The 20,397-nt window shown below is 41.7% G+C and overlaps 1 protein-coding gene across 1 annotated transcript in view; it reads left to right on the top strand.

Annotated features, from left to right (window-relative positions):
• Nucleotides 1–20,397, top strand: part of UBTD2 (ubiquitin domain containing 2) — a 60,525-nt gene that overhangs the window by 32,285 nt on the left and 7,843 nt on the right. The window lies entirely within an intron of this gene.

Genomic DNA, 20,397 nt, shown 5'->3' with positions numbered 1-20,397 from the left:
AGTAGGTTTTGCGGATGTTTAGGGGGTCTTCCTTCCAAGTGTGAGGGGCAGCAGACTTGACCATTTGAACAAGTGGACAGTAAAAGCTCACATCTGAGGCCAATTAGAGGCAGGGTGGGAGTCAACTCTAGTTGCTGAATAAGTGATAATCAGTAGGGTAGAGAGCATCTGGGAAGGTGCTTGAAAGCCTTATGCAACAGAGAGGAGATGACAGACTTGGGAAATGATCTCTGCAGCTACATTCTGAATGAACATGAGCATTTTTCAAGGCCAGAGGTTGTTGCAGTACCAGAAGATGATGAGAGTTTCATTTGTTTGGATAAGGGAGGGATGTAAATGTCATGGACAAGCAAAAGCTGGAAAATATAGACATAGTGAAGAACATGCATGAAGTAACAGCTGAAGGTGGAACATAGGTTACAGGCCTGAGTGAGAGAGGCCAGATGGTGTTTGAAGTGGTTGAAATAAGAGATAGTGGTTAAGAGCTCAGTTTTAGCCAAAGTGAGCTTGTGCTGATGGTTAATTTGTGGAGGAGGAGGAGAAGCTATCAAGAGGAGTGTGGTCATTGGTGTCAAGGGCAGCTGAGGTTAGAGAGGATGAGAAGCAAGCACTTGTTCTGAGGTTTGGCTAGCAGGAAGTCACTAGAGATCTTCAGTTTCAGTAATTGTACAAGAGATGGAAGCCCACTAGGAGAGGATGTAAAATGGAGCGGGAGGAGCAGAACTCCTGGAAGGGATTGTAAGCAGTATTCAGTTAACTTGGAGGTTAAAAGGGGCATCGTTGGAGATACTGCTTAGGTCAAGTAGTAAAAGTTCTTGAGGCATAAAATGCAAAACCTCCTACCATTCTAATATAGCATCTTTAAGGCTTTTGAAGGTGTTTGGCTTGAAGAGCAAGAGTGCTGACTACAATATACAGCACGAAAAGAGTTCATATTCCAGTTTTACTACCAAAATGTATTTATCTAAACAGAAAAGTAAAGCAGTCCTATTTTAATGTGCTGTGCTTTGCTTGGGAATTGTAAAATACTGCGCAGTAAAGTTACCCTTAGCAATTATTCATGTTCTTTTTTTGCTGCTGTAAAATCATAGTCTAGATTTAATTCTTCAGCCCCAGCTTTCAACTTCCACTTTTTAATAGAGCTATTTTCAAATTATTGAATGTGGTGAGGAGGAACACGAGGGATGGAGAAGCAAGGTAGACGTTTCCCTGATATCCTCAAATGCCTGACTGTGGTCTCATAGACTTGCACTGTGTGACTGCGTAACAAAATAAAAGCCACGCGTATTACTGCGGTAGTTTTGATTGGATGAAAGCTTGTTTAAAAATGAAGAATTCAGGAGATCTTGTGACTGAAATTTAAAAAGTGCTAATACATTGTATTCTATTTCATGATCACCATTTAAGAACTTTGCATTTCATTTATTATGACTACAACATATTACTGAATTACTAATTGTACCTTGTGGTTGAGAAGAGGAAATGACTGGGTGGTACAGTATTTAGTAAATGCTCTTTCCTAAGTTGCAACCACGGTATATACTGTGTAGTAGTAATTCTCTGCAGAGAGGTGATTGTGGCTAGTTAATATAGAGTGTGGGAGGAATACAACAATGGATAGTTTATGGTGCAGTTGGGGACAATGAGGTTAATAAACCATATGCCTATTACCACCCAGGTTGCTTTAGTTATAACATTGTGTTTCTTTTTCCTATTTCAATTTTTGCTTTTGTCCTTTTAAATTGTTAGACCGTTTCTTGAAGAGGTTTCTCTTCTTCTGTTTGCAATGGGCCTATTACATTTTAAGCACTGTAATACTGTAAGATCAACAACAAGTAGCAAGTATGTGCATACATGTCATGTCACGTACAAAGTCATTTTGTATATGGATTGCAGCCATAGAGTACTTGGACGTTACAGAAAAGCAGTGGTGTGAAGAGCTTTGTCTTTTGAGAATTGATTCACATCTTCATTCTTTTCACTCCCTTTCTCTTTGTTATTTCCTACATTAATTCTCGTGGTTCATTCACTATTGTGATTCTTTTCCGAGGAAACTCCCCTCCCCAGCCCCACTCACCCTTTATCCTGTCTCAAGTACAAATTGAACAAACTTTCTTTTTTTAGCTTTATGTTGGTGATTTGTGGGGATGGCTTATTGTTCTGCATGCTGAGATTGATGAAGGGAGCCTTATAGTGTTAAGCAGGAGGTCAGACTAAATGGTTATAATAGTTCCTTTGGGCCTTGAAATCTATTGAAAAATGCCTCCTTTTCAGTGACATGGTGTGGAGATCATGTATTAAGGTACAGGTGGTTTGTTCATCATGTTTTCTGTAAAAATTTGTCTGTAACTGATTTGTGTTCCTAAAAATGTGTTAAACATGCACAGATCCTTTCAGAAGACCATTAGCTGTCCATAACCTCTTTCTTCAAATGGAGAATTTGTTATGAAGTCACTATGGTCTAAAAGGGGACATGGTTAACTTTAAGTTTTAGCTATAATTTAATTGTGTATTAACAAAAAAATCAAGCTTTCTTATATGGATGCTTTTCCTGATATGTGGTCAAACCATTTCTTAAATACCTTTTATTTTTTTCTTTAAATTTCTAGTGCACTTGATGATTAAAAGTGGTCTTTTGGACCAGTCCACGAACGCTATCACTAAATAGGCTTGCTCCTTCCCCACCTCCATTGATCTCCCTTCCTCTCTCTGTAAAAATGCCTGCCTGCACTTTGCCTCTTCAGTTTCTTTGCTGCTGTTTTCGTGGTGTTGGGGGAAGATTGCCTTACAAGAGTTCTTTTCAGAACACCACGAGTGACAGTGACACACTTGGCGTGAGCTGGGAGGTGCCACAAACTATCCATAAAAACTGTGTGTAGTGGGCTACTTTAATGCCCAAAGTGGAACTGGAAAATTGGGACAGGTTTTCTTTCAGACTTAATTGATAGTCAACTTACAGGTTACTGAGTTGTAAGTGTGGCTTCTCAGGTAAACAGTCTCCCTTTAGTTAAAGTATAGGTGGTAACAGAAAAATGTTTAGATATATAACAAGTGAATGCGTTTGCTTTAAAGTATATTTCTAATGTTTTTTTCTCTCCAAAGAAGGCAAATAAATCTTTCATGTTCACTGATATGGCAATCAACTTCAATTAAACATTAAATATTTGCACTTCTAGTCTGTTTTCTGACGGGCGTCTATAACTTCTGTCACAATGACTAGGTTCTTTTTAAGGTGCTGGGGAGCTATTGTAAGAAATCTCATCAAAGAGCGAGATAATTGCATGTGGTGAAATCCTATTTGTTTCCATCAAAATTGCAATTAGGAGTAGTTTAGTCTTCTGAGCCACGCACAAACTAATTTGCCTTTCTATCTCAAGCATAGTTAAAAATGTATTCCTGTGTTTAAAAGTGTGCAACTTTCAAAGTGATGGACAATAAAATACTTCTAAGAGTTCAGGTACAATTGTGTATTGTACCCTGAAGCTATTTTGCAGAGATTATTTGAACAGTCAGGCAACAGCTTTTATCTCAATGGATTTTTCTCTGGTAGCTTGATTATTGATTCCACAATAAATTTCAGTTTTTGCTACAACCTTTACAGCTATGTAAAATGGGTGGTTCTTCAAGAGACTGTCCATACAGATTTCCAGTCTTGATAGGCATGTACCCTAAGGAAGGGAGATTGGATTCCTCTGGCCATCAGCGTCAGTTGAGGTCGCGTGTGCTCCTTAGATGCCCCCCTTTCTGCCAGCAACATAACTAGAGTGGGCTCAACTATTCCTCGGTTTTCTGTGACCACCTATGGCAGCAACAGGGAATTTCTCCAGTGTGCCCCTGCTTCTCTGCCCATCATGCAAGGTTAATGTTCTGTGTTTAGCATTTCTGATTGTTGGAAGTGCAAAAAGTAAATCCTTTGTTTTTTGTCATTCTGGTTCCAGGGTAGAAACTCCCACTCTTCTTTATGAGCAGATGTATATCATCTGTTTTAAAACCTACTCCTGCTTCAATGCCAGTTGTTTAGGGGCAGTCTAGTTTCCTATACATTAGGAAAGGGAAGTATTTCTGAGAGAGACATCATAAATTCCTTCTTTTCCTAACAGTCTCCAAACTAGAGAAACTCCCCTGAAACCGGTCACACTTGAGCACTGCAAGTTGCCATGAACATTGAAAGGAAGGGTTTGGCTAAGCTTTAGTTCTCCATACATTGCTTTCTATGAATGCCCCAGTGTGCAGAGATGCAATCCTAGGCTACTTTGATCAAGAGACCTCAATCATCTATCCCCATTGCGGATTCTACTACCTCTGGCAGGAAGACACTCTGTTCCAGGGTTGTGCTGAGATGGAGGTAGCCAACCCCTTTAATGCCCGCAAGGTTAAACACAGGACTCTATTTGAGTATTAGGCTAGGCATGAGTCATGCTGCAGCCAGTGGCCTGAGAAAGGTCCTACTAGTACATATATAAAAAAAAATCATAAACCTAGAGATTTTAAATGGGAATTCATAGTGTTAAAAACATCCTGACTCACTGTTCTTTGGAGTTCTTTGCTGCAACAGAACGGCTACATTACTTTTCTGTAGCCAGGAAATTGGGTGAAAACTCAGAAAATGTCAGCTCTTAGAGGTGCCTTCAGTCTAAAAAGTTTGAAAACTTCTGATATATAGGCCAACACAGCCAGGTCAGCACTAGTGCAGACTTTTTGATGGTGGAGAGACAGAAATTACAGAAGAGGCATGGAGCAACCTCCACCAGAGGAAGCAGAAGTTGTCCCTGCTGCATTCTCATCTTCCTCCAATATACTACAAAACCCTTGACACCTTCAGTTAATAAGATCAAGGCACTACAGCACTTTATCAGGTGTATGGCAAAATCACTTTTTTGGAAGTGGTGCAGGAGAAAACTGTCAGATTCCTGCACATCCTATCAGGGTGCAAAGTTCTTTCCAAGGATTTAATAGCTAGGGTTGTGACAATCTCGGAGACTTTCCAAAAAAGAGAGGCCAGATTTGTTTGAACCCAAATAGTTCATCTGCCAGCCTCTCTGTTTGTCCTTGATATTTCCAGCAAAGTGCTCTGCTTTCTTGACATTATGCTTTTATGAGCAGAACATTGATTCAAGAGCACATAATAAATATGAGTGGTACTTTGTTTCATAGTCCTAACACAGAGAAAACGGGCAGCAATAAAAAGAACTTGTTTACACACACAACTTACTTCCAAGTATTAATTATTGCATAGAGGTAAAGAAGGGCCTATGGAGACTTCATTTTTTTGCTAAGTAAACCGAAGTATCTATGATAGAGATGCTACAACTGTATTAGGGTCTTGATTTATTAACCTGCCTGAAGTTTCATGGTCCAAGTGACAATCTCAGAAGGTCTTTGATAGTTGCTGCAGAAGGGGAAGAAGGCATGACTTTCTGACCAAAAAAAGAGGTTTTGCATCTTAAATTAATCGATTGTATTTTCAGTTATATATAGTCATATAATGGACATTAAAGGTGAAACAAAACCAGATATCTATAGCTAAACAAATTATAAATTGGAAGTGAGCTACATGTTACAATCCTGTTAACAACGATTAAAACTTTTTGTTATATAAGGAATTGCCCATTTTCATATAGACTTGCACTGTGGACTTCCTTGACTTGTGTATGTGGAATTACACTGGTTTGCTTGACTTCCCTGGACTCTTGTACTTGGACTGCATGTGCACTGCCTGGTCCTAGCATAATGTTGCATGAATTGGTGCCATGCTGCTAGGAAAGGTCACTGCAAGCTTATCTTAATGGAGTGCTAATGTGTAAAGTTGAGCAGGTGGCCAGGATGTGTGCTGGCTCCAGATTAATTCTAAAAGGGAGTCTCATTCACCACTGAGCATAATGATTTTATATTCTAAACAGCATTTTGTAAGCAGGCAAATTTAGTACAGCTGTGCCAGACAGACTAGGAAAGTAACCAGTTGATGTGAGCTGTTGAGATTTAATAATGCAACCATTCTTATTTTGTCACTTGATTTAAAAAAAAACCTGCACTTCATTTGAAGTCTCTTCAACTTCAGTGCAACTTTGTGTAGAGTAAGGTGCTATTCAGAGTAACACTATGCAAATCTGGCTTTTAGTATGTACAACACAGCATGAGTGTCCAGGTCTAGTAAAAGAAAAATCCAGCACCTGTTGACAGATGCACAGGTCTGTATCGTCCGGTTCTCAGTGCTGTGACTTCCGGCCCCGTTTCTTGTATGCAGCCAGAGTTTAATTTGGAAGTGTAGCTTTCCTACACAGTACCAGTGTCATTTTAAACCTCCCTATAAGAAGCCCATACTTGTTCAAGTGTGTGTTTAGTCCAAGAGTTTGTCTTCACTTCAATGTCAGCTCAGGTTATGATGCATGTAAATTCCATTTACAAATGTCTCTAAGAAAGCTGTATTTTAGGCTCAATCCAGCTGGCTGAGAAAAGCATCAGTGGTGAAGTGTTGTTTGAAGGTTAAGGACTGCTGATGGTTGGGCTAGTAATGCAGTGGAGAGGCAGCATCTGGAGTTTACAGCAGGTCATCAAGCTGTGAATCAAATCACATGGTAAAGCAAGTGTTTTGCAGTGTTGTTTCATTCTGGCTGCGTCTCCTCTGGTAAAACCCATGTGTTCATATATGCGTGTGCACGTCCTTCTATCCTCAGGTCAGTATTAAACCCTGACCTCTGTTTAACCTAGCCTAGTGTAAATAGAAACACTGTTGCCACACATTTTGCCTTGTGAATGTGTATGTACATTAGTTACCCTGAGTAAAATGCACCTTTTTTGGCTGTGAAAGCAAGGCCTCACTTAAACTAACTTAGACCAGACAAACTCAAGTGTACTAACTCAAGCTAAATAGAGAGCATAAGTCCAAAGGGAGTCTCTTGTGTTCATCTGTACGTCACCAACTTGTTCATACAATACTGCCATAGGCTTAGGTGTTCCCATCAATGAGGCTGTGAAGTAGTCAGCCTGGTGGGTAGTATGCTGCTCTTCATGCTTAAAGGAAAATCCTCTTAAGGGCGAGAGAATGTAAGCAGAAACCTAGCACATTACCTTAATTACCAGAGGTTACTATAACTGCGAAAGTTTTTAGAAGTCAATTCATCCCCCTTCCTAATATGGGAGGCTCTTTATTTAGGTTTTACTCTGTACGTAACATGTTATTTCCTGCTTTAATGTGAAAAAGGGTGTATGATTTCAACGATGTTGACTGAGTTAACGACCAAACTCCTCTTTGCTCATAAAGGCACACATTTAGTATATATGAAGTTACCCACAATATGTTTGCTAGTATGGTCGGGGACTCTGTGTTCACTCATATTTGGGAGGACCCTGGTTTTGGTCTAATGCTGCTCCTCCTGTCTGGCTGCACCTCTTAGAAGTGCAGGATTATTCCAGGAGTGCAGTGGTTCTCAACCTTTTTAGACTCAAGGCACTACTCGGTTGGTTTTTAATGGGTCAAGGCACCCCTCAAAAAAATGCAGACTCTTAGTTTGCACTCATTTTTTGACCACAGAAAAATAATACAGCAATTTTTGTGTTGCAAGGAACTCAGAAAGATCACAGCAGGTCAGAAGGCTTATAATCCTATGTATTCCTGTAGTGGTTGCTTTAGAGCTCCTAAATTCTCTGGGTGTATCTTGTAAATCATGTTTGCTCACCTAACAGTGCTAGTATTGTGTGGCACCTTGCGGCACCCTTGAAAAGGTCTCACAGCACTACAGGGTGCTGCAGCAACCTCTTAGAAAAGCTGCTGCTGCTCTAGTAGCTATTCTGTAACATCACAACCTGGCCAGTGAGGAATCCAGTTAAATGTGACGATCCAAGTGTTATGACTTCTGCCCCAAGAAGGAGCAATTGAAAGCATTACAAATCTGGTGAGAGAGAGAGAGTCCTCCAGCGAATGAAGGTAAAGACAGCTGCTCAAGTTCATGCGATTAGCAGCTGGCAGAAGACCTGGCTGTTACAGTTGGGCTTTTTATGGGTCAGTGTTCTATGCGGAGACTTGGCCACTTGGTTTTATGTGAGTATCGCGGGCTGACTGCAAGGGCTGTCCTCTAACTGCTGGGGCACAGCACCAATTAAAAATAAAACCCAGTGATTACTTAAAGCTGTGATAGCTTCTGTAAATCTGCTTAGCTCGGCTTCCATCTTTGAAATTGACCAGAGGCCTGGTCATGTCAAATGTTGCTAAATTAATAGTCCTTTAGGGAGGGACTTTAGGGCATAGTTGGTCCTGATCACCAGTGTGTCTTTTTTTTAAAGGAACCAAATGGTGGAGATCAGTGAATGTATTTTAAGAAGGTGTGAGATGACCAGTTAACAAAGATGATAAAGATTTTTAAGAAGCCTATCTAGACAGGCATCTGTAATAATGACATTCAAAGTGGAATAGCGCAGGATGCTTTATTAGCAGACAGGACTTCTCATCTTTGAACTCTGATGTAATGTATTTTGAATGAGGAAACTCTTTACTACTGTCATATTAGATCCATGTTCTACAGAGTGGCACAACATACGGCTTTGCTGACGTGACCGTTGCAGAACATTAATACACATTTTTCCCCAAAAAATCTGGGTTTTTTGCATAAACATTTACTGACACATTTCTTCCCTCTACAGAAATTCTGTTGTAGGAAAAGTTTAACAAATTCCTTTGCTTAGAGGAAAGAAGGAAATTGATTCAGAAAATTGACCTGAGAATATGTACATTTGTGTGACTGGGCTACTGCCCAGACTTGGACCAGGCTGGTTGTGATTGAAAGCCATTAGCTTCTCACACTGTTAATGAATCCAAATTGCTGATACTCTTAGTCATTTATCAACATTGGAAGCCTACATGTTGACCTGACTTGCACATTTATTAGTTGCCCCAGCAAGGGGCTTAAGCCTAAACGAGCTGTCTGTACTGTAGCTACTTATACTGTGTTTAAATTTTGCCAAGGAACAGTTATCCAAATAACCAGGGGAAGAGGGGGGAGTTGGAAGGAGGGGGTGTCAATTGGCCTTGATTTTTGTGCTTTCTGGACATGTAGCCTTTTCCCCCCCCCCCCCCCCCCCCCTTTTCACCTTTGGACCAATAATTCACCAGGATGTGCAAGCCTTTGGATAGCTCCCGATTTCTTGTTGAACTGGATAATTATTTGTTGCAGACAGCTTTATTGAACACCTCTGCTGCTTTGGTCCCCTGTAAATAACTCCCCAGTTCATTCTTCAAGCTCAGGTTTGATTGCCCAACCAGGAGCACTGTAAAGGAAAAAAAAGTATATACTATACAGTAATAGTGTGTGAGTAAACATTGTTCTCCCGTGCTGTCCTGTTTTTGGGACCCGGTTGGCTGTCTCTGAATTGGCTGTAGTAAAAAGGATGGCAGTGAGCTACTGAATGCACTTTATAGATAGTGTTGCATGGGATCCTCTGCATCCAAGTTTTATAAACAGTTAAGACTTAGTAAGTATGGGGATTGCCATGGGGTGTGAATGAGCATTCTGCCCTTGCAGATTGAACTGAACATATGGGTCTTCTGGATGTTGCTTAAAGGTGGCAGAGGGAAGGTTATATTGATCTGATCAAAAGAACAAAAAGTGCCCTTGCAGCCCACTGGGCTAGAGTAGTTTAAGGCACCCCAGTTCCTGTAACCAGTGACCATAAAGGGAGTGCTGCCAATATCATGTCCAGCTGCCTTTCGCTTCCCAGCTGATGTGACCACTTACAGGTGGGTTGACAGGGGGTGGCCTTTGATGTGAGTCTGGAACAGGGCCCCTGTACCCCTTAACATGAGTTCAGTTCTGCCTGCGCTTTTTGATGCTTGAATACTGCTGACCCTGCCCTTCTAGGAGGAGGCAGGACACTACTGGGGAGCCTTAACTCTAATTTTAGTCACTATTTCCTAGTTTCTTTTAACAAAGAAGTGTGTTTTGTGGGAGTTAGTGCTGCCTTAGGCAGCTGCAGTTATTGCATCATCTTGCTGTTGGGGTCCCAAGGGCAAAGGCGGCTGTCAGTGCTTCTCACCCTATCTGCTGTCTCTTACTATGGGAGGGTAGTCATGCTTTGAAATGCTTGGCGATGTGGAGTTACTGACAAGTCAGGGAGAGAAATCTAATGTGGTTTGTCCCACAATCTTGTTGGTTGCAGTAACTAAGCTTATGAAAGAAGACCAGTGCTTCCATATCCACCTATGTCTTCCCCCCACATTTCTAGTTTACAGTAGCATAACTAGAGGGAAGAGAGTGTGAGGGGCACCAGCCCTGGGAGTTGACTTAGAGGGGTGCTGGAATGATGCCTCCTCCCCTAGAGTCTTTGCCACATCTGGAACAGCTCCTAGAGTCTTTGCCACATCTGGAACAGCTCCGTGCCCCCTCTGGAACAGCCCCAAGCTGCCTGGACACATGAAATATGCAGGGACATGACAGTAGCAGCAGGGGCCATATGAGTCCCCAGTGCAGGTATAAGGCCTGGCTGTGGCTGGCAGCCTGGGGCTGCTTCAGCTCAGCTCAGCTTCTAGGGCTGGACAGCATGGGGCAGCTCCGGCTGTGTCTTGGCACCCAACTGCTATGGCCTGGCAGCATGGGACTTCTCCAGGCAGGGGGATGCAGGACCATTCCAGATGTGCAAAGGAGCACTCCCCACCCCTGAAGTTTTACTCAGGGCACCAAAATTTATAACACTTCTGCTGGTTAACTTTTCTTTTTCCATTGTCTTTAGGCCATTCGGCCTTCAGAAGCCACCAGTACATAAAATTGCTAGTTGCTCTGGGGCCCTCTGCTGTTGCCTGCTGTTCGTAACTGTTAACATCTGACTAAATGGTCATGCACTAACTTGGTTGTGCAAGCTCACCTGGATCCTCTGCCTCTCTCTTGGCACTGATTACCTAGCTGTGGATACCCCTAGTCCCTTCACTGCCTCTGTCTTTGCCAGTCTAGCAGAGCTGGGGTCTCTCTGGGCAACATTCTTCCAGGCAGAAGCAGGCATCAGCACGGGACAAACAGTTGGAGCAGCTGTAGAGAGGATGCAAGGATGGGACCTTCAGGAAGTCAGCAGGGACATATTTTTGAATGGAGACCAGAGAGAGCACAAGAGGAAAGATGGTCTAGCACTTAAAGCTTTGGATGTAGGAGACCTAGGTTTAATTTCCTGCTCTGCGATACACTTCCCAGGTGATTGTGAGCTAGGGACTTGGCCTCTTACGTCTCTCAAAATGGACATGAAGGAACTTCCCGACCTCATAAAGTAGGGAAGTTGTGAGGATAAATATGCTGAATAAGTGAAAGTACTTTGATACTCCAGTGACAGGGGCCATATAAGGGCCTATTACTCTTTCCTTGATGTGGAAAGATATTTTTGCCACTTCAGGTCCCTGGTGATTGTGGAGGGGATACAGGCATCCATCTACCAGCTGGAGATGTGAAAAAGCAGGATAGTGGGGACAGAATCCCTGCCTTGAGTCTAGGCCTGGTATAAGGTGAACAGGCTCTGTGCTTGAGATCCTGTGTTATCCACATACCATCTTCAGCATATGAACATCAAAGTGTAAAGAGATGCATTCATTTTAGCATGGACCCTCTCACCCAGAACTCTGTCTGCATTTGAGAGCCTGTGCTATGCACCGAGCATGCCTGTTCTTAGCTCTCCATAAAGAAGGGCTGGGACCCACCAGACCCTGGAATCCACATAAGGTGAAAAGCAGAGGTGCTCAGACCCCATGAACTGGGATAGGGACACCCAGATGTCACCTTTTATAACAGCAGCCTGCAACTTTTAACAAGCCAGCTCCAGTCTGATGTGGGGCTGGGTGGCTTTGGCAGCATGTCAGGGGCCAGAGGGCTTTTACTTGCACCCATGGCAGATCCAGGCAGCTGGGAGCTGTGCCTGCACTGCTACTGGTCCTCCCAGCCCCCTGCTTGCCAGTTGGAGAGCAAGCACAGCTTCCAGCCAGTAAGGAGCTGTGCCAGGGCCATGCAACTGCAAACTGTGTCCATGCTGCTGCTGCTGCTTCTGTCTGTCCCTCCCCATCCCTACCTCCTGGCCCTGGCATAGCTGCCTACCAGCTGGAAGCTGTGCCCACTCCACAGCCACGGGGGTAGAAGCAGCAGCTGCATGGGCACAGCTGCTCGCTGCCTGGTACAAGTTGGGGCATGGGCACAGACAAAGCCCTCCAGCTCCATGGGCCAGATCCAGTGTCTCTGTAGGCCTTATGTTGTAAAGCCCTGGTTAATGAAATTAGAGGGGCAGGACACAGGTCCCACATCCCCTCCTTCCACAGGGACAGGCCTCCTTAGACCCTAGCGTGCATGTAGCAGGGAGACTGTGGAACTAATAGTCCCCCCACCCCACCCTCACTACACGTTTCATTTATCCCACAAATCACACTTTTCCATCCTTAAGCCCTTCCTTTCCTAGCACTATCCCTATGTTTGAGGATACATCAGTGCTGTTCCACATGCATTCCTTACTATCCCACCTTCCCTAATTTTTTTCCCCTGACCAAAGAATTAAAAATCTACAAGTATGAGCCCCTAATAGTACAGTGCCAGCATTCAGAATCATAATATTATTCTAATGGTCTTGCATCTTCCCTCTGGTTAATCAATGCTAATTAATTAATCAGTGCCAGGGCTCTGCTATAATAATCCCTCGTGTCAAAAAATAGCAACATGCCCAGGAGTTAATCTTGTGTATCTGCAGAGATTGCATGTAATTTATTATCTTTCAAAAAGAGTAGTTAGAACCTTTTCTAAATGATCCCGATGGATTAGTAGGACATGGTTTCCCAGAGTGTAAACCCCACAGCAAACCCCCATCTACCTGACACTTTTTCAGGTAGAATTTGCACAATTGCAAATCATTCTTAAAGTTTCTGCTGAGGGCAGAGCATGTGCTGACAGTGCATAGGTGTAGCTCAGGTTCAGTGACCACAGCGTGTCCCCTGCAGCCAACAAATTGCTGTGAGAATGAGCTGCCTGCAGACTCTTGCTGCACAGGCACATTTCTGAATTGAGTGGGGGAGGAAGTTTTCAGCAATACCATTCTAGAGAGTTAAACTCTTCCTTTCCCTTTTAGCATAGCTTCTCTCAAGGGGCTGTAAGTGCCAGACATAAGCTGAAATAAATGTTTATTTGCTGAGATCCACTGGGACACAACCAAGAGCCATAGCTTGAACCTCAGGTGTGCATAAAATGTTACAAAACTGGATTTAATAAAATGTTGGTTTGGAACATTCGGGGGCAAGGGGAGGACTCCTTCCTCTGATAAGCCCAAATTTGAATTCCTACTGCTGCCCAGCAAATTTTGAAGGGGTCTGAAAAAAGGTGAATTTTGGATTTTATGTAGTCAGCCTTTAAACAGAAAGGGTTTCTCAGCCCTAACTGTAACAGAACAGGAACTCTGGTCTAATGTAACACAGTGTATTGTACTTTACCTAACAAAGTGAATAGTGTGCTGCGCTCCACCAGTGATCTTAGAGGAGTACAAGTGATTCTGGGATTCTAGTGGCCTCAGGGCCTTAATGCTCAACATTCACAATGTTGGTGCACAGTGAACATATACTTTAATTTGGCTTAATTTCTGCCCTCCCCCCTTTTGCTGTTACACATTTTCTGCCACTATCTGTGTGCATCCTTTAGCCATCCCTCACTCCATACTCAGCTTTTGGCACGGATGTTAAGTGATTTTCTTCATAGGCTACTAAATGCCACCTTGTACTGTGTTCCCTCCCCCTCCCCCGCCCATGTCGCTATTAAGTGGAAATTAGCTCTTTTTTTTATTTGCCAAGCAGCTTCTCAAACACTCAGAGCTCCTGTTGGCACCTGAGGTGGTTTGTGGACTTTGGCCAGGCCCACAATGTTCTCTTAGTGAATTCAGGATGAGACTTATTAATGCTTAATATCTATTGTCCAGAAGATCCTTGGTTCAAAGTGTCTGAATAAGTGTTTTTAGGTTAAAAAAAGAGGATACAGATAAGAGCACAGTTGGAACTCTTTGGTTACTTAATCAGTTGTCCTTTCTGAGGAAAGCTTTGCAACTTCATAGAATGCTAATGAGAAAATGCATCGTACAGTAGCTTTATGGATATTAACATTTGCATAGCATGTGGAGGTTTAGTGAGACAGTTGAAAGTAAAAGAAGCGAGAGGATTTCACGCTTGTGTTTACTATCAAATGCTTTATCCGCATCAGTAATACTTAGAGCTTTCTGATTGTTCATTGCACTTAGTGTGTGGCATCAGCTTCCAAAAATACCAGGATGCTTGTTCTTCCAGAAAATTGGAAGATTACAATATTGCAATATTAAACTGTTGTTGTCATTATTAAGTTATATGGGTTTGACAGCAAAACAGTACCGTTTTACTTTTCAAGGCTGGATTTCCAATAGCTGATATCATGGGGGCAAAGCATCACATATTTGACTTTTTTCAAAGTGTATTAGATGCTGACTCAAGTCGTCTCTTTCTTCCCCCAGTTTGGCAGGTGACACAGCTGATGGTGGTGCAAGGTTCTCTGCACTGATTTGTCAGTATGTCCCAACTGTGATCTGAAGCCAAGCAACTTCAAAGCTGAAAGGATCATTCAGTGTAGTCACTGATTTCCAGGAGACAGAATAAGATCCATTCTTTTCATACCAGTCTTCCAGCTGCTATGAGATGGTGATGACTTTCAGGCATAACTGATACAGACAGGATTCAAATCAGGTGAAAGTCTGATTGTCACCAGTTCCTAGAGCAGTCTTCCCCATGTTCAACTATATATATACCATACATGTTTTTGAAAAGTAGATTTTTTTTGATAATGAGAACAAATGAACCAGCTGTTTCTAGGGCAAATCTTAAGAACTCCTGCTTACAATTGGCACCATCACTCTTTACAGAGCATGTTATATGCACCAATGAGTTCTCTGATGGCTGCTGAGTCCAATGCATGAATGACAGTCCCACCCACAGGCAGGGCATACCCACACACTAGCTATGCTCTGAATCCGAGCGGGAGATTCTTTCCTCCTCTTATGCCAGTCATCACAAAACTTGGTCCAGTTCGCCTCACAGTGCCTCGCTCCATCTGTAGGTATTAGGATGGGTTCCTTCCATGGAATCCTGCAGATCAGCTTGTCCAGCTGTTGATAGAAGCTGTCCTTCTCATCGCTAGCCTGAAGAGTTGGAGCATAGACACTAACAAGGTTGATGAATCCCTTCTGTAGTCTTACTTGAAGTGTCATGGTACTTATGGACACTGCAATCAGAGCTTCACATGATGACATAAATTCATTTCTGATGGCAAAATCTACACATGTTCTCTCCTTACTCCTTCAGGTTTACCGTACTAGTACGTGGTGTAGTCTTCCTCCTTTATGAAGCTTGTATCTGAGAGCCAAGTTTCCGAAAAACTGCAATATCAATTCTGAAACATGCAAGCTTATTACTCAACACAGCTGTTTTCCTCAGATCTGAATCAAGATCAAAGTCATATCCAGGGGTCAATATATTACAGCAAGCAGTTCTGTTCATAAAATCAGTTGAGCCAGGTTGTAAGTAGCGAGGGAAAGCTTGTTTTAGCCATCTTTTCTAGGGTTACCTTCATGTGAGGCAAGCAGGCCATCCCTAAACAGGGTTTCTTGGAAATCTTGGTAGCTGCCTCAGGGCCTTTATGCCTCTCTCAGATCCCTGTGACCATCTTGCCAAGGCCTTCAGCGCATATGCCTAAGCAGAGTTTTGGAGGAGCAGAGGCTGCCATGGACCTGTCATCCCTCCGTTAGACCACTGAGCCAAAATTCAAAAGCCAGAATGAGTCTAGACATTCAGTGACACAGAGATTGTAGCTTCTGCCAGAAAGCAACTTGAATAGAGCTGCTAACTGCCTGTCACTTCAGCGTGAGTGCCTTTTTTGTCGGGGTGAAGTCCCTTAGCCTTTCTTCAACCAAGAAGTGTCCACAGGGCAGCGGAGGATGTAGTTTAATGTCATGCTCAAGGCATCCTGCTTACAGTGGTGGTAATTTCTAGTTTCTCGAGGAAGTGATATATAATTATACCTGGCCACCTTTCGAAGTGCTCTTATGTAGCATCAGCCTCCCCTTTCTTCCTATTGTTGCCATTTATTCTGCCTTCCCAGCCTCTTACGTATTTGGCTGTGTGCACTGTACTTAGCTTACCAGACAGCCCAGAAGCCTATTAAAGTTGAAATGCTGGTTCACATCTGGATGCTAGTAACTGCTTAAAATAGTGTTCTCTCCTCCTTTCCCCTCTGCTGAAATGTGATATCTTTACAACAGTAATTTTACCAAACTAAAAGGAGAATTCAGATTTATAAGATAACATTCTAGGTAGATATTGTGATTCCTAGATTTATGTATTGTTTCTTAGCCAATTCTGCTGGAATATCATAGTCCTCCCAAGAAGAGTCTGAAATTAGACCTTCATCTAGTCACCTGTTCCTTTTATGTCTTCCCAGTATATTGTTTGGTCTGTTTAAATGAGTCTGTAAGCCTATTGGACAGGAAGCATCGCCCTCTGAGTTACAGCTCTGAGCACACTGTCAGCATTCAATAAATAACATTAATAGTAGAAAAAGCAGAGGATGGAGCCATCTTAACTTTGAAGTTTGTTTGTGCTGCTTTATGTCACAAGTTTAAGAGAGTCCGTGTCCTTAATATATCCGCATGGGATCCCCTTAACTAGTTTGTTAGGCTCCTTGTTGCCCAGGTGATAGAGGAAGCTATAAAGTGAATTTTCTTCTTTTCATCATATTTGTTAAGATCTTATGTGTCGATTAATGACACTTCTTATTGGATAACTTTGACCTAAACATAAGTTTGGGTGTCACGCAGAAAAGATCAAAACAGAAGGTTTTCAACTGTAACTGCAAAACAAAAGTTTTGAGTAGTTGTAGATTATTCACAGCTTTCATTAAAACAGTTTAATATGATGGACAAAAATATGTACAATATAATAATAAAATTATATCATTAAAACACTTCTCTTCTCTTTGCAATATATATAATACTGTTGCAGGTGTCTGAATGTGGAAAATTCATCCACTAGTGAGACAGGCTAGTGAATAATTGACAAACATTGTTTCAACTAATATGAATTTCACTGCATTTCTATAAATCACTCTGAGTTTGCCTGGTTCTAATTGTGAATACAGCCTACATCACTTTTAAAGTTATCAATATGTGACACTCACTACAGGCCTCCAGTATATAAGCTGTTCTGTGCAGGACCCTGAAATAAGTTGCCAGCAAGTCTGATTCCCTGCACTTTCATAGTTAAAATGTAAACCTTTGCCTTAGTTAAAGATCCTGGGTTTCTTAATCTAGAGACTGCAGAAGATTCATAAACCTCTATGAATTACCAGCTACAAGGGACTAGAGCAGGACGTTAGTTGGATTATATTTTCATAGTTCTGTTCTTCTCTGAAGTGGTTACTAGGTCTTTGAGAAAGGGACCCCTCTCTTCCTTTGATCTGCATAATGCCAGGCACTTTATTGGAACTCATCCAATGAAGAATAATGTTAGATGTGTAACACTGTCTCCCAGGTAACATAAACCTCTCTCCATTGGCAACCAGGATACTCTCATTTTACTTGTTCTACCTACCTATTGGTGCAATTTGTTCTATGCCTTAGTTGAATTATCCTGTCCTGAGACCATGTACAAATGGCTTGAAGATGATCAAAAGTCTTAAAAATATTTTTTCAATGGGGAAGGAAGAATGGACATTAGCAACGCAAGGTTCAGAATCATTATTTATGGCATAAGTTTTTCCTAAGCTCCTGTTAGCCTGTGTAGTTTTCAATGGCAAGAGAGTAACTGTAGATTACCCCAGCCCCAAATCGTCAAACAATGGAATGCACATACCAAGAAAAGTGTTCCAACTTAGCAGCTGTTTTTTTCAGTTTGCTTATCTGATTACGATTAAGCAAGCTGGTGTTTATAGCATAGGCCTTGACCTTGGTGTTGGTTCAAACGGGTAAGGATATGGAAGATGAAGAAATCTCTTAGTAAGCCTGTCTTAACTTTATATTACCATAATATTTTTGTGTTAACCTTTTGATGGCCTGGCTCTGCCACAGCCCCAAAAATAGCTTTCTTGTAAGGCAAATGTATTTAAAATTTATATTTTAATAGATGCTATATAGTTTAGATATCTTGGGACTCGAACATAGAAAGTGCCCTACTGGGTCAGACAAATGGTTCATCTAGCCCTCTATCGTGTCTCCAACAATGGCAGGAGTGGATGCTTTAGATCAGTGGTTCTCAACCTTTTTCAAACTCAAGGCACCCCTCAGAAAATCCCAGCTCCTAGTTTTCACTCATTCTTTGACTACAGAAAAAATAGGACAGCAAGTCTTCTGTTGCAGAAAACCCAGAAAGACCCCACAACAGGTTAGAATTTTTTTAACATTATAGATTCCTATTTTAAACCTATGGGTTTATCTTGTGAATCATGTTTTTGCACCTAACATTACAAACATTGTGTGGCATCCATGGCACCCTTGAAAGGATCTCGGGTATTCTCAACCAAGGTGCCACAAAACCCCAGTTGAAAATCATTGCTTTAGGGCGCGAGCACTGAACTAGGTATATCAAGAGTAATCTCTCCCCTATAAGCATTCTCATCCTGTTGGTTTTGTTCAGCCAAGCACTCAAACCAGAAATTAATTTTGCAGCATTGGATTACATTGGCTATATGAATTAGGTGTTAAATGTAAACAGTTATACCATAAAAATGCTTTGAGATGAGGAACTCCAGAAATCTTCTCCTGTCATACTCCAAGTTCCTGGTGAGCTATAGATAGAGTATTAATTAGTCAAGGTTGGTTTAGTGTGAAATTTATAAGAAGCACAAACTGATATGGATGGTTCAGCCTTTGATCTTCCTCCTTTCATGTAGTGGAACTGTCCTCTACACAGCTCTCAGAAAAGGACTTGATACTAAACGTGAGCAGGCAAGGTTGGGGCAAACATTCACCTGGATGTTTGTTCTCAGTGATGTTTCGTATAACTAAAATACTCCATTTTCACTGATGTTCCTACCAAGTTTTGAATCTACTCTAACATGGTTTGCTGTCTTTGAAAGGCTTATTTTGCTGCAACGCTTATTCTTCTGGATTATTTAGGGAACCCACAGTGAAACAAATTCAGTGCAAGTCGCAAAAATGGATAAGAGATTCCTGAAACACGGCTGCTCCTGAGGCAGTTGTATTTTAACCAAACAATTTTTGTATGTTTAATTTATGTAGGGGAGGAAGGAGATAAAAAAGGGTCTTTAAAAATTGATTTTTTTTTTAAAGAAACATGTACACTTCTGTTTCAAAGAAAGTAGCTTTGTGGCATCAGATGCAACTGTCAGAATGAAATAAGCTATATGGTATGTCCCCAAGTTATAATTTCATATTGCAGTAATTTTTGCTGATCAAACAGCAAAGTTTAAGGCAAGTTGCTGTCAGCATGAAAAAAAGCCTCCAACCAGAAAAGGCCTTAATTTCTAATGAGGAACAGTTGGGGTAGTGTGTGCAGAACTGCAGAGTCAAAGAGTTTTTTAAATATTCTGTAGCTCAAGGACTTGGCTCATCTTCAAACATTTGTAACTACAAAAGGATGGATAATCTTGCAAGTGAATGTGCCCCATCTAGGGGCAAGAATGTGAAAATTCGTTAAAACAGGTAAATCCAAGACAAAGTAGCAGCAGCATTTCCTTGGCATGCAAATCCATCCTTTCTACCTCCACTGAGAAGTGATTTCTGTTCCAATTTATGGAATCAAAGACTCATTTCCTCCAAATTTCATTTTCCTGATTAATGGTATGAATGTGGTTTGTGACATAAGTAGCCAGGCTTGAATTTTTGGCTGTAAGTTACTTAAACCTTAAACTGCAGTACTAAAGATAAAATGCTGCTGCTATTTTCTCAGTGCAATCCTTGGGACTTCTGTGGTGAGAATTATTTTGTACTGTGTACAAGCTGTGACTCCTATTGAAAGTTTTGTAAAACTCCTGAGTCTTCATCTGATCATTATCTGCACCATGAGTAGTGACAAAACTCCTGTCTGAGGCTACAAATTGGATAACTTTACATTTGCTGCGAAGTGTTTTTGCCATCATGGTGGACCAGAACATGGTGTAAATGGGATTCAAACGTGTGAAGTTTGAGATATATGGTAACATACTATAGATTCAAAACTTTTTCTGATTTTTTAATTGTATCTGTAAACTCCTGTTTACCATTCGTACCTTTATGTGATGATAACTCAGCTCTCTTCTACATGGATTGGCAGAACTATCTAAATGGGTGATTAAGTCTCCCATTAGCAGCGAGAATCTTTTGAGCCAACTTCAGCATTTTTGGTGGGTGGAGGGGCTCTGCAGCAAGTTTTCTTTTCCCTTTTCTTTGTGC

Source organism: Alligator sinensis, unplaced genomic scaffold (assembly GCF_000455745.1).
Source record: "Alligator sinensis unplaced genomic scaffold, ASM45574v1 scaffold360_3, whole genome shotgun sequence".
NCBI lineage: Eukaryota > Metazoa > Chordata > Crocodylia > Alligatoridae > Alligator > Alligator sinensis.
Note: the sequence above shows the minus strand (reverse complement) of the source record. Positions and strands in the feature narration are given on the sequence as shown.